This window comes from Camelus bactrianus, chromosome X (genome assembly GCF_048773025.1).
Source record: "Camelus bactrianus isolate YW-2024 breed Bactrian camel chromosome X, ASM4877302v1, whole genome shotgun sequence".
NCBI lineage: Eukaryota > Metazoa > Chordata > Mammalia > Artiodactyla > Camelidae > Camelus > Camelus bactrianus.
This window is the reverse complement of record NC_133575.1, coordinates 82,683,150-82,698,805: the sequence shown is the minus strand read 5'-3', so window position 1 is coordinate 82,698,805 and position 15,656 is coordinate 82,683,150. Positions and strand designations below refer to the sequence as shown.

Below are 15,656 nucleotides of genomic sequence, written 5' to 3'. Positions count from 1 at the left end.
CATGAATTAAGTGATACTTTATTGTCTCCCTTCCCCCAGGGATGCTTCTGTTATGTCCTTTCCCCTCCTCAAAAATGGCAGGACCTTTGGCATAGTGTCCCACTTCTCTGCCATACGCAACCTCTTCCTCCTCTTAGCCTAGCCAGCTTCTTGTTCCTGCTGCTGAGTGCTCACTCATTCATTCAGTATTTATTGAGGGCTACTATGTGCCAGGCACTGTTCTAAGCACTCAAGAGACAGCAGTGAGCACATCAGACCAGAATACCTGCCCTTGGATAGCCTACATTCTTTTAAAATGAAACAGATGATAAACGAAACAGGCAAAATACACAGCATGTAAGGTGTTGAGTGTTCTTAGAGAAAAATGAAACAGGAAAGGGAGATAGAAATGCTGGGATGGTTTGGGGGGCTGACAATTTTAAACAGTGTGCATAGGAAAGTGCACTTTCTCTCTGAGAAAGTGACATCTGAGCAAAGACCAGAAAGAGGTGAGGGAGGGATCATGTTGAGAATAGATTCTAAGAGGAAAAAGACAGAATCAAAGAGGACAGCTAGAGGGGGTGGCAGATTGGATTAGTGTTATTAATTTTCCACTCCCCTCCTGTTAGAGAATTTTTATGCATCCTTTTGTCATGTGACTTTGCAGCACTTTCTTCTCGAGCAAATAGAATATAATTTACGACCACGTGGCTGCTGAACATGGCCACATGACTTGCTATGTCCAGTGAAACGTCAGTGGGCATGATGCTAGCAGAGATTTTAAATGTGTTTGCCTGATTTAGCTTGGCCTCTTGTATACCTGCCATCTGCCGTGAGGAGAACATATCCCAGCTGGCTGCTGATCCCAGAATGAAGAGATACATGGAGAGGATATGAACTTGACTCTCAGCCTGAAGCAGAGCCATTCCAGCCAGCCCACAGACCCAGGAGCAAGCAAAAGAAATGTTGTAAGCAATTAACATGTGGGGATTGTTTGGCAATACCGCCAGAGCAATAGCTGACAGATGGAGGTCTTGCAACAATTCATCTAAGAGATGATGATGGTTTAGACCGAGGTGGTAGCATTGGAGATGATAGAAAATGGTCAGATTCTGGATATATTTTGAAGACAGAACTAACAGTATTTGTTGATGAACTGGATGTGGGATATGAGAGAGACACAGAAACAGGGGAAACATTCAGAGACAACTCCAAACAATTTGGCTTGAGCAACTGGAAAAAAATGGAAAAGGCTAAAGGTGAAACAGGTCTTGGGTGAAGGGAATAGCAAAAGTTCAGCTTGGGACATGATGAGCTTGGCATGCTTGTTAGAGAACTCACAGTTCAGTGTTTTCCCGCAGACTGTCCTACGTTTTAAACTTCGAAAGAGTAATGATACTTCCATCTCTCTGAATTGTTTGGAAAGCTCCAAAGCCCCTACTCCAGTGGCCCCCTCACTCCATTTCCCCAACTGGTGGTGGTTTTGAAATTTTTGCGTGGAAGGAGCTTAAAGAAAGCAATCTGTTTAAAAGGGAGCTAGGAGACTTTTCTTGCAGCTGTCTTTGCATTTAAAAAAACATGGTTTTTGCTTGGATTGGATGCTATAAAGCAATAAAAAGAGCATTTTTTTCTAAAGATACTCTTGTTGGCACATTACATAAGATTGAGAAAATATCAATTTTCTATATCACATAATACAAACCATGAGGAAGTTCTTACCAATCTCACATGACACATTGGAACAAAGCTTCCCAATAGTCAAAGGCCACAGGACACCATGGATAGGACACTGTACTTTGCTCCAGGAACTGTGCTAAGTGCTGAGAATGCGGTAATGCAGCAGATGGTAATACTGTTTAAATTTATTGTCACCCTCGCCCGAGGGTATATTATACTTCCTCATCCTGTTAAACTCTGGAATGGCCATGTCACTTGCTTTACAATGAAATGTGAATAGAAGTGACTATACCACTTCTAAGCAGAAGCTTTCAGAGCCATAGAGTGATTAACACTATGGTCTGTCTTCTGTCTGCTCTGTGAACACCAATATCCCAGATAGGGACTGCTCTGTGAACCTGGGTCCCAGAGGGAAGACACATGGAGCACAGCCATTAACAACCCATGGCCAACACGTAATATGAGCAAGAAATAAATCTTTGTTTGGGGGAGTCATTTATTACTGCAGTATAACTTAGCCTAAACTGACTACTACCAAGTTATAAATGGGACAGCCGTGGTCGTTGTCCTCATGGAACATACAGTTCAATGAAGAAAGCAGTAAATAAGTAAGAAAAATTAGAGAGAGAGAATTATTGCTAGACATAACATGCAGTGAATGTGATTGTGTGTGTGTGTGTGTGTGTGTATAGACTTCCTTTATATAGGTGGTCCAGTAAGGTAGGTTGCCAACCCTTGGCCCACAGAGCAAAAAGACAACTCTTCCTCTTTCTTTCTCTCTTCTCCATCTTCTCCCTTTTCCCCTTATCATCCCCTACCGTCAAGTCTCATTTATCTCACCTTCCTCCTCTATGATACTTTCTCCAGATTCTTTCTTTTCTTTCAACTCTCCACATTTCTATACATAGGTATATGGGCACATATGTGTACACATACATACACTTGCACACTTGGACACACACACACACAGAAGTAGTGCTTTGGAAACCGAACTTGATAATCATAACCCTGGGAGCCCTGCTTATCCTACCAGACTTGCTGCACTGCTTTAATTACAGCCATTATTCACAACACCTCGCACATTTTCAGTCTTGTTGACAGTATTTGGGAAGCAGCAGCTGCTCCCTTACTTTCACATTGATTGCTACTGTTTTGCCTTGCAAAAGAATATTAAATATCACAGTTAAACACAAATCTTCTTCAAGACAGTGTCTGCTCGCAGCCATTCAGATCTCGTCTCTCTCATTCAGCTGAGCTCTGCAGAGCACGTTCAGATTGGCTCCTCTGCTCAAGTTATTTCAAGATGTCTGGCTTTGATTTGATGCCACCCCCCCTGAAATCCCCCAACATCTCTGATGCCTCTGCTGCTGCCTTCCCCTCCAGTTCCCATCAGTCCACCTCAAGATGATCTACCTCTCCCAAGCCAACCCTCTGTGACTCTATTAGTGAGTTTCATGTGATTTTTAAGGACTTGGGGAAAAATTTCTGACCCCCACTCTAGCTCATGGCTCCTGAAATGACACAATTTATAGAGCAGTCCTCCACCTTCAAGCTTCCAGGCCAAGTGGTTTGTACATCGTTTTTTTTTTTTTTTCTCTCTGTCTCTATTTTTATGGAGATATAGTCAGTTACAATGTGTCCATTTCTGGTGTACAGTCATACATTTTTTTTAAAGATTGTGGACCCATTAACTATCTGATCAGATGTATGACTGCTTTCCTTAGAAAAATACACATACCCACAACATTTTACATATGATTTCAGAGGATTCTTTCATTTTCTAAAGCCCACTCATGCACCACCTGTCTAGGGGTACCAGAGTCCCAGGTGAGGTTAGGTGATGAGAACACCAATCCTCCTGGGGAAGAGTCAGCATCCATCAGCAGGAGTGAGTAGAACAGATTCTTTCCGGAGGCGTTAACAAAGAGGGTAACATAAGGATGCAGGCAAACGTAAGTGGCTTTAAAAGATTGCCTAACTTCAATTCTGCCTTTCTCCTACTCTCTGCTTTCTACAGTCTGACCCATGCTCACGCCCTTTCCTCACTACAGTCTTCTCTCAGAGGGCCTGATGTGCAAGGGCAGCTCCCCAAAGCACGCAGGATGGACCTCCAGGTCTGAGATTTCCCGTGTGTTTTGAAGTTCCAGGCCAGTTGTCAAGGCTGGCCCAAGCACCAGCACTTTCTCTGAACCCATTCTTTTCACTCCCAAGATCTGTAGGAAGCACGTTCTTTCAACCCAAGTCTAGCTGACAGCGTGACAAGGACAGCAGTGGACACTGGCCTCTAGAGTTTAACCTTTGAGTATTTATTTACAGTTTTGGACTCCTCCTGGCCAGCATTGGAAAGCTGCTGACTCTTCTTTCTCCATGACTGGTGAGCTCTGATGATCGGAAGAAAGTAATACAGGTGGGAAACGATGTACTTCCTTCCTTAGAAGGCATTCTAGGGCTTCCCTTGATTTTCATAAACAAACAGGCAGATTTGGGATAATAGGGTGGATAGGTAGAATTGCAGCTGAGAGACTGAATTGAATGAAAAACTGGAGTAGTGCTTTCAGCGGACCCCACAAATGTGAATGAGTTGTTAGGGAGCCTGAATATTGAAGCTGATTGGCTGAGAATGGGAGGCGGTGGAGGAAAGAGTAGGGGATTGGGAAGACACCTAGCCTGCTCTTCACTGTGTAACTTTGGGCAAGCCACTTTTCCAGCCTGAGGGTCAGTTTCCTGGATGTCAGAATCAGGCAGATTTATGGTCCTTTCATCATTAACTACGTCATGCTATCCTTCTGGAAACTTCTCACCCAATAAAGCAAAGAGGGTGGCTGCCTGGCTCCCAATCCCCCTTCTGTTAGGGAAGCATCATGGGGAGGTGGTTAAGAGCACAGGATCAGGGAGCAGACTGTCTGGCTTCCCCACCCCTAGCTGTGTGAGTTCAAGCAAATCCCTTATAACCTCTCTGAGCCTCAGTTTCCTCATCTGTAAGATAGGAATGAGAATATCCCCTCATTAGGTTGTCGTGGGGCTTAAATGAAATAATGTACATTAAATACTCAGATCACTTGGTGGCACATGGTAAGCACTCAATATGTGCTAGTCACGATTATTATTCCCTGAGAATGACCCCTTTTATACATGAAGGTGGATTCCCACACACACCCCTAGTAGCCCTGCCTATGCTAAGGGACTCTGCCTTCCAGTCCTAGCTGGGATAGAACCTTGGCTCAGATTCAGCCAATAGACTTCTGTCTCCAAGAAACATAAACTTTGAATAGAGTAAGTCAGAGAGTACAAGATGTTGCAGCTGAATCACTTTAGTGGCAACACTTTGGAACAGAGACTGAAGACGTGTTTTATTTGTCCCTTACAGTGTCTTTTATGTTAATGTGGATTTCTAGCGAACATTTTAAAACCAGGGAATGTCAAATAACAATCCACAATTCTGACTTTACTGGATCGGGTAGCACTGGGCCAAATTCCTATATGGCGACAATTGGCTAGCGGGAAGTAACAACTGCCCCAGTTCACTGGAGCCCACTTCAACCCTGCTTGACCCCCCAGGTTTGTCATCCTTGCTACTTGGGGGCATACTACTGGCATGCCTTGGTTTCTGCTATTCCTGGGCCTTGACTATTTCACTCTACCTTTGGTTCTATGAGACACCCCAGAATCCTGCGAAATATTCCCCTCAACATTTTGTATTCCCCTAAGCTACGTAGAGTGTCTGTTTACTTGCAGCCAAAAGATAAAAGACTATCAGAATGGCTGGACTCCCGTGGTAGAGCCTCTAATGCGACTGGTTCCAAAGAGCTGGCAAATTCCATGAAGTCCTTTTCAGACATTCTGATTTAGTTCTCTGATTGTCAAGGGTTGTAATCATGAGTTCCTCTACCTGGAGTTTCTATATACTAGTATCTAAGAGAACATGTGTTCTGAACTGATTTTCCCAGACAGATCCAAATTCAAACACTTGGTTCTATTATTCCCCAAAATTACAGTTGTCTTTTTAAGATAACATGTCCTAATCTAGGGGTTGAAAAATATACTCACCATCTACTTCAAATCCTAAAGTTTTTTTTCATCATTTGAAGTAGCTCTGAAACATTAGGAGAGGGCATAATGAAACCACTCAAAATCAATTTTAAAGTCTCTTAAAGCTCTATTTAAAAGTGGTTTTCAATAAATATCTTTCTGAACATGCATAATATTACGTCCTCTCTGCCTAGAATTCACTACTGCCCTTCTCACGTGCAAAAATGCTACTCAGACTTCAAAGTTCATCCAAAAGCCACCTTCTAGATAAAATTTCTCCCTCCCACATGGGGAGACTATTTACTCCCACCAGTGTGCTCCCATAACCCTTTGAATATACTTTGAATATAGCACTCAGCACATAATATTACAGATATTGGTGTACTTATCTGTCCCTTGTACAGACGCGTGAGAGCTCTTGTCTGTGAGCTTCTTGAGGGTAAAATTCATGTCTTGGTCATCTTTGTATCCGCAGTACCTAACTCATGGTAGATGCATCACCCGTGCTTGCTGTATAGAGGTTTGTTGTGAAAAAAATTGAAGTTAGACTAGAAAAAATTCCTGAGAAAGATGTTTCCATAGATTTTACATGGTGGTGATGAACATGGATTACAAATACTGAATGGCAGTGAATAGCAAAATATTTGGTGTCACCAACAAATGAAAAACAAATGGTATACAGCACAAATGACTGGATTTTTTTTTGCATGGTGAAGGTAGATTAGGGAAATTGGCATAGCTCTTAATAAGAGATAGAAGACGTGTTAACACATCAAAAATGAATATATTTCCAAAATATAGAGTTTTATGCAAAATGTTAAATTTTTAAAAATTATTTTTATAGAAAAATACATGTGCGTTCAACTGAGGGTGACTGGTTAACAAAGTCATAGATGGCTAAAGCACATGAAAATAAAGTATGAATCAGAAATGGAGGCAGACTTGGGCAGAACACAGAAGTCTTCATAAATATCTTCAGAATGGGAAACAGCACAGAGTAAGAATGGAGACATCAATAGTCTGAAAGACCCAGAGTGGAATCTTCTGTCTTGGAGGCTGGAAAATCAAAACTAAAACCCAAATAATTCTATGAACTGAAGCCAACTAAATAAACCAGTTGAGACTTTGGGAGAGTCATCTGTGAGCAGCTAGAGACTTCACAATTGATCTGTGAAGCCTCAGAACCCAGGACAACTTTAGGAGAAATTGAACACACCAAGATTAAAAAAATATGAGAAGTCAGAAGGTGAATCTAGAGTTAAATGAAGCTGTGCTATACAACAGGTAAGGGAATGATAAACCCTTATATTTGATTATTTATTCATCCAGGTTGTAGCCCCAAATAGAATGCCAAAACTCTGTGATTGCAGAACCAGTGGACTGGAGGTCCCTGAAGACATATATTTGCATAAGTTGATAGGGATGGTGGAGATTTGAGGATGGAGGAGGCAGGAGCCTGAGGAGAGATGAGGAGAATAGAGGAAATATTATTGTCTGAGTTATGTATTGATGCATAAGAAATTACCATAAACTTAGTGGCTGAAAGCCACACGCATTTATTATCTCATAGCTTCTGTGAGTCAGGAATTTGGATATAGCTTAACTGGGTCCTTTGTTTCAGGGTCTCTCACTTGGCTGCAATCAAAGTGTCAGCCAGGGCTGGAGTGTCACTGAAAGGTTTGACTGGGGAAGGGTCTACTTCCAAGTTCACATGGTTATTGGTGTGATTCAGTTCTTCATATGTTGTTGGATTGAGTGCCTCAGTTCCCTTCTCACTGTTAACTAGAGACATCCCTCAATTCTTTGCCATGTGGGTCTCTCCAACAGGTTGCTTGCTTCATGAAAGCAGGCAAGCTATGAGGGCAATAGAAAGAATCGGCCAGCAAGACAGAGTTAAAATCATATGTAACATAATCACAGAAGTGACATCTCATCACCTTTTTCACATTCTATAGGTTAGAAGCAAGTTGCTAAGCCAGCCCACACCCAAGGGGAGGGGATGACACAAGGATGTACCAGGAGACAGGGATTATTAAGGGCCATCTTAGAGTCCGTCCACCACAATTACTGAGTTTGTGCCCCAGTGGTTCTGAAGAGATTAGCTTTGAGTCTAGTTAGAACCAGGTGCTGGAAAAGCTGCGTACTTTGTGTGATTCTGGGCATAAGGTATGCTGCTTCATGGCTCAGGTGACAAAGTGAGTCACAAAATTAGGGGAGGATTAATACGTCCCGCCCACCCCACTGCCTACCACTCTGCTACAGACAACAGTACCATTCAGGATGGCCGTCAGCAGAGGACAGCTATGTATGGTCCAGAGTGTTCTCATGGGGCCAGAAGCAATGACAAGGGGTCTTGATAAGGAAACTAGAGTGAAAGCATATGAGAAGACATGTTTCTAAGAATAAAATGAAATGCAACTAAGAGAGCCTTTGAGGGAAGACTCAGTTCCTCCCTATTCAAGTGTCTCTGAGAACCTGGCTTTGGTGTTATCTGGGCATTACATGTTCATGTGCTGTCTTGATTTTTCCTCTCAAACCACCTCTTTCTCCAACTTCCCTGTTTCTGATAGTAGTCATTTGGGCTCCAAATCTTGGCATAATCTTCAAGTCACCTGTGCTTTCCTAGAGTCATTTCTGCCAACCTACTAACAGTTCAGGCTCTCAGTACAATTTGGTACATCAATTATCTCCTATATCAGTTACAATATAGCTTCAGCTGCAAGTGACAGAACACCCAAAATGGCAGTGGCTTAAACAAGGTAGATATTTATTTCTTGTGAATGTTAAGATAGAAAGCCAGGGCTACTGAAGGCTCCACAATCATTGGGACCCAGAGTTCTTGTACCTTGTTATTCTACATTTCTCAACACAGCTCCCATTCATGGGCCAGTGTCACATTATGATCCAAGATGGCTGCTCCAGTTTCAGCCATCTTGTCTGCATTCTTGCCAGGAGGAAGAAAGAAAAACAGAGCTATTCCCCTTTGAAGGATACTTCCTGAAAGTTGTATCCACCACCGAAGCATAGCTTATAGCCCACTGGCCAGAACTTTAGTCACATAGCCACTCATAGTTCCAAAGGAGGCTCGAAATATAAAATTTATTCTGGCAGACACATTCCCAGTTTAAACTTGTGTGCTGTATACGAAGGAAGGAGAACTGATACTGGGGGACAAGTACCAATCTCTATCTTAGACTATCAAACTGAAGTGGTTCCAAACTTTCTCAACTTGAATTTAATTCTAATTTTAGCACTAGAAGTGGGACCTTACAGATCACGTGGCACAACTTGCCTTTTACAGAAGAGGCAACTGGGATCCAGAGATGAAGTAACTTGCTCATAGCAATTTGAGATTAAAACCTGACAAATTCATCTTCCTTAAGTCTCTTACAGTTTTTAAGAGGAAGAAAATATGGTGGAAAACCAGAGGCTGGGGAGTTAAGAAGGCTGAGCTCATTTCAGCCATGCCATCAGCAAGACGTGTCACATTGGACAAGTCATTTAATTCTCTTTTTGTCTCAATTACCTTCTCTGTAAAATAAGAAGATTGGATTATATGTTTCTACGTGATTCTATGATATTTTGCCATCTCACTACCACCATCTTTTCAATGGTGGTCCACTGCCTGCTGAATTTAGGTATCTGAGGCCTCCTCTGCCCATCACATACTCATTATTTCCTGAACACACCCTACATTTCCCTTTTGCTTTTTTGCTGTGTTTTATAAAATAGACTGCTTCACCAACTCCCATCTTTGGCTGATAATAATCTTCTCCATGTGTCAAGGCCCATTTTAAAATAAATACATACATACATAAAATTAAGCACTTACTATGCATTAGGCCTTGCTCTGAGAAATTAACATGTATTAAATCATTTAATACTTAAAATAAGCCTGTGAGATACATGTTATCATCATCCCCATTCTACAGAGGAGCAGACTAAAGCATAGGAAATTAAGTAACTCTGAGGGGCACAAAACATGCCTCATCAAGTAGTTTCCTCTTCTTCGTGGTCACACATTTCCCATCCTCCTTCGCCATTAAGCTAAGACCACGTGGCTGAATTCTGACCAACATAACATGGACAGAAATGATGTAAACCATTTCTAGGTCTGGACCTTAAAAACGTCTCCTGGATCCCTCCTGTCTTTTTCTCCCTTTCTGCAGCATCTTCAGAGGCTGTATGTTGACATGGTGGTATTGCAAGATGGTGGAGCTTCCATCAGCCATGGTCCTTTCTATCCTGACTATTCACTTGCCTCAAGGCACATAGTTGTTAAAGGCAGAGACAAAATGTGAAGTCAGGCCATGTGACTCCAGAGCTCATGTTCTGAACTTCTAGGCCATCCATATAATGCCTCCTCTTCCTACTTTTGTAACTTTTTCTATGGAATATTTCAAGCATTTACAGAAGTTGAAGGAATAGTACAATGAACCCAATTTAACCATCATCCAGATTAAGACATTTTCAACTCATGGCCAATCTTGTTTCCTTTAGAGTTCCACTCCCTCACTATTATTTTGAAGCAAATTCCAGTCATTATATCGTTTCATCTATAAGCATTTCATTATGTATCTCTGTAAGATAAAACCTCTTTAAAAAATAACTATATCATCATCTCACTAAAAGTATAAGCAGAAATTCCTTAATATTATTAAATACCTAGTGTACATATTATTAATTTGTGTTTTTATAGATTTTTTGAAATCAGGAAAAATGAGATCTACACATTGCAATTGGTTGATGAGTCTGTCCTGTCTTTTTTTTAAAAAACATTTCCCAAATATGCATAATATATAAAATATATATGTATATAATTGACATAACATTGTATACATCAACAAAATGAAAAGGCAACCCATGGAATGGGAGAAAATATTTGAAAATCATATGTCTGATAATGGGTTAATATTCAAAATTTATAAAGAACTCATAGAACCCAATAGCAAAAAAAAACACACACAAAATCCAACCTGATTAAAAATGAGACCGAGGAACTAAACAGACATTTTTCAAAAGAAGACATACAGATGGCCAACAGGTACATGAAAAGTGCTCAACATCACTAATCATCAGGGAAATGAAAATCAAAACCACAATGAGATACCACCTCACACCTGTTAAAATGGCTAATTATTGAAAACAAGAAATAACAAGTGTTGTTGAGGATGTGGAGAAAAGAGCACCCTTGTGCACCACTGGTGGACATGTAAACTGGTGCAGCTACTATGGAAAACGGTATGGAGTTTCCTTGAGAAATTAAAAATAGAGCTGCCGTAAGATTCAGCAATTCTAGTCCTGGGTACTTATCCAAAGAAAATGAAAATACTAACATGGAAACCTATATGCACACTTATGTTCACTGCAGCATTAGTTACAATAGCCAAGATATGGAAACAACCCAAATGTCCATTGACAGATAAAGGGACAATGAAAACGTGATTGTTACATACATGTATAATAAAATATTCAGCCATAAAAAAGAATGAAATCTTGCCATTTGTAACAATATGGATGGAACTTGAGGGCATTATGCTACGTGAAACAAGACAAAGAAAGACAAATATATGATCTCTTATATGTGGAATCTAGGGAAATAAAACAAAAACAAAAACATTGTGTAAGTTTAAGGTGTACAACGTTTGATATACATGTATGCTTCAAAATGGTTAGCACAATAAAGTTAGCTAATGCATCCATCCCATCACATAGTTAACATTTCTTTTTTGTGATGGAAAAGTTTAAGATTTACTCTCTTGGCAACTTTCAAGTATATAATACAGTACTGTTAACTAGAGTCACCATGATGTGCATTAGATCTCCAGAACCTATTTATTTTCTAAATGGGAGTTTGTACCCTTTGACCAGTATGTCCCATTTTCCCCCTACTCCTTAGCCCTGGCATCCATTGTTCTACTTTCTGTTTCTATGAGTTTGACTTTTTTTCTTCAGATTTCACATATAGATGAGATCATACGATATTTGTCTATTTCCATTTGACTTATTTCACTGAGCATATTGCCCTCAAGGACCATCCATGTTGTCACAGAAGTCAGGATTTCCTTCTTTTTATGGCCTAGTAATATTCCACTGTATATATTTATATGCACACATTTTCTCTATCTATTCATCCATTAATGGACACTAAGGTTATTTCTATGTCTTGGCTATTGTGAACAATGTTGCAATGAACATCAGGGTGCAGATTCCTCTTTGAGATAGTGATTTCATTTTCTCTGATTATGTACCCAGAAGTGGGATTGCTGGATCATACGGTAGTTTTATTTTTAACTTTTTGAGGAATCTCCATACTGTTTTCCATAGTGGCTGAACCAGTTTACATTCTCACCAGCACTGCACTAGGGTTCCCTTTTTCCCACATCCTCGCCAACACTTGTTGCCACTTGTCTTCTTGATAATAGCCATTTAAACAAGTGTGTGATGATATCTCAGTGTGGCTTTGATTTGCATTTCCCTGATGAGTAGGTATATTGAGCATCTTTGATAAGGCTCTTAAATATCTATTCATCTCTAAAAACCCTTCTTTCTCTTCTTTTATTCTTTGTAATTTATTTGTTGAAGAAAATGAGTAGTTTATCCTATAGAATTTTCTATAGTTTGGATTAATGCCACCCTCTTGTGCTTTTCCTGATTTTCCCAGTTGGAATCATTTCTTCCTTCTAGGAACTCCGCTTCCCACAGCTATTTGTTGCCCTTTAATAGCACTGATTGTAGCCTTGATTTTTTTAAGTATGAGTGTGTACTTGCTCTCCTGAAAGAAGGAATAACCCCCTTTTCATCTCTGTGTGAACTTCCACCCTCAATCCAAGACCCTAGACTTGTTTTTTTTGTAGACTAGGAACTCCATAATTTTTGTGAGACTGTTGTTTGATGTGCTGAGGTCAAGGTGGCAGTTAAGCTGTAGGCCTGCCTGACAGGGTGTGGAGACTTGCTGTTTGAAGAGAAATATTTGCCCAGGAAGGAAGGGTGAGAAGGGTTAGGAGTCTAGGCCCTGGAGTCAGACATCCTCATGTTTGAGGCAAAATGTCACTGTCTGCTGACTGGATGACTTTCTCAAGTCATTTGACTTCTCCATATTAGTCAGGTTCCTAATTGCAAGCAACAGAAACTGACTCTAGTTGATTAAAGCAGAAAATGGGTTAATTAAGGTTTAATTAAGTTTACAGAGTAATTGGGAGGGATGGAGAACAAGGCTTGAGGCAAAAAAGTCAAGAATAATATCCAAAACCACACCATGGGCCTGTCTTGGTGAGGAAATCACTGTCGTCACTATCAACAACTTCAAGCACTAGGTGCCACAGTTTGCTCTGTTAGAGTTCCTGGTGATTCTTCACTTCAGACAGAGGACTGGAAGCAATGCTGGTAATATCTAGAGACTGTTTAAGAGACTGCATTTAGTCTCTTAATGTGCTGACAACTCCGTCTCATTGTGATCTAATGAATCAGAATATGGTCAGTTCCAGAAGAATTTGTCAGGTCTAGAGTGAAAGCCAAAATCTTGGTTCTACTGTTTATCTTCCTACCAAAAGGCAGACAGGAAAAAAAGAGCCCCATCCTTCCCTGTGGCTCTTCAGGAACTATATCCAAGGTTCAAAATCAGAAAACAACTTTTCAGCATTGGTTTCAGAGCTAGCTAGCTCTACCTCCTTCAGGGTTTTTATTCTTACCAAAAAACTACACTATTTGGGCCCTACTCTCTCCAAAGCTAATCTGATACACTAATTTGATCTAAGAGGTTAATGATTCATAAAGCATTATTGTGTAGTAATTCTACACATTCTAATAAGAACTTTCAGTTAATTAATTCTTTCCTTTACTCAGCAAACATTTATTGAACTTCCATTATGCTCTGGGCACTATGCTAGATGTTGGAGACACAGGAGTGACGTAGACAAACATGGCACCTGCACCAATTGAGGCTTACAGTCTGGTGAAGACAGACAAGCAAATATACAACTATAAAGAGGTATATGATGGTTTTAAAATATGTCAACAAATTCTTTTATGCTCTTGTCAGGAGGTGGGATTTAATTCCCCTCCTCTTGGGTGTAGGTGGGACTTAGTGACTCACTTCTAACAAGTAGAATGCAGCAGAAGTAATGATGCATGAAGTCTAAGACTTGGTCATAGAGACACTGCAGTTTCCTTCTTTCTCCCTTTCTTGAATCACTTGCTCCGAGAGGAGTCACTGCCATATAATAAGGACACTCAAGAAGCCCTATGGAACTGAGGCCTCCTGCCAAAAGACATGTGAGTGAGCCCTCTTCCAGGTAGATCTTCCAGCCCCAGTCAAGCTTTCAGATGACTACAGACACAGTCAACACTTTGTTTACAACCTCATGGGAGATCCCAAGTCAGAATCACCCAACTAAGCCACTCCTGATCCATAGAAACTGTGAAATAATAAATGCTAATTCTTTTCAAGCCTCTAAGGTTTGGGGTAATTTGTTATAAAGCAATAGGTAACTAATACAAAGTGTGTAAGTGTCATGAAAAAGGAAGCACAGGGTGCTGTGAAAACATATAGCACAGGCTCTTAATCAAGTTTGGAGAGTCAAATAAGTTTTTAGTGAGTGGTCAGTTAACTTGAGACCTCAACAGAAAAGAGGAATTCACCAGGATGCAGGGATTGATGTAAAAAGAAAAGTATGCACAGAGAAACTTATGTGTGAAGGCAGAGAAAAGAAAGTAAATTTGAGGTTTTACTTCAATGGAAGTGAAGAAAAATCTGGAGTCAAAAAGATCAGTTAGAAGACAGCTTCAGCCATTCAAATATAAAAGTATAGTCACTTGAAATAGGGAAGTGGCTGTAGATGTGCTAAGAAGTGAATGAAATTGAAAATTATTTGGGAGGTAGAACCAATACATTTTGGCTACCTAGAGATTTGTTGGAAAGAAGTTGCAGAAACTCTCTTCTGGTAATGATTTTCTCCTTGAAGAGGAGGTTAGGTCATCTGTTCAGAGTGGGTGGGAGAAGTAGGGAGTTCAGGTCCTTGAAGGATATGGAGAAGGTTTGCAATAGCTGATCTCGTGAGTGGGAGAACTCTGATACTGATAGACAGCATTGAGGACCCAACTGAATTCAGAGACTACAGATTTATGGAAACACCAATGTGCACAATTATTTGATTTTCTCTACTATGTTCAGCAGCTCAGGTTCAGGAAGAAGGAAGAAGGTTACTTGAATTCACTTAAGATTGGAGGTTTTGCCTGGGCAGGTAACACAGAAAGACAACGGAACAAGGATTTGAGGTTACTTACTTGAGCATAATTGGAGTGATGAACAACGGCATATAAGCTGAGTTGGGAAGGAGATGAGGACAGGAAAGAGGCCAATAGAGTGAAGTGTGATACACGCTGTGATGTACCACCCAGATCACCTTCCAATGAAGGACTTGTTGCCTCGGTTGTAAGGAGTGCCATCAGCCGTGCTGCCAGAGCCTTCAGAGATTGCTTCACAGATGCAGAGAGATAGCTGCCTTACACAAAGAAGTCACACCCCTTCCCCAGTGGCCCTCATTCAGTAATTGACTGAGACGTGAGTATAAAGGCCTGGTCATCTTGGCCCAACTCAGAACAACACTTAAGGACTGTTGTAGCTTCAGAACTTCCCTATGGGATTGACCAAGACTGTCACTGGGCCTTCATTGTATCCCAGTATCTGCCCAGTTCTGCTTCCTTCTCCTCCTTTCTACAGGTCTTAATAAACATCTTGCACACTAAACTCCCTCTCAGAGTTTGCTTCCTGGGGAACCCAACCTGTGACATGGCGTCTGTGGACTGAGTCCCAGTGAGGTTGAAGGACTAGTATACTGGGAATAATTTGAGGTGGAAGGATGGGAGGGTGTGGTAACAGGGTGAAATGTCTTATGATTTCAGAGGTGGAGCAATTATGGATGATGATGAGGACAAGGGTGTGGCCAAGAGACTAGGTAGATAAAGTGGGA

General features: G+C 40.8%; 1 long non-coding RNA gene across 1 annotated transcript; it reads left to right on the top strand.

Moving 5' to 3' along the window:
• Nucleotides 1-787: 787 nt before the first annotated feature.
• LOC123619341 (uncharacterized) lies at nt 788-15,438 on the top strand. Its single transcript, XR_006727917.2, has 4 exons — nt 788-947; nt 3,973-4,063; nt 6,530-6,969; nt 14,858-15,438. It is a non-coding gene; the product is annotated as an uncharacterized LOC123619341 (long non-coding RNA).
• The last annotated feature ends 218 nt before the right edge of the window (nt 15,439-15,656 follow it).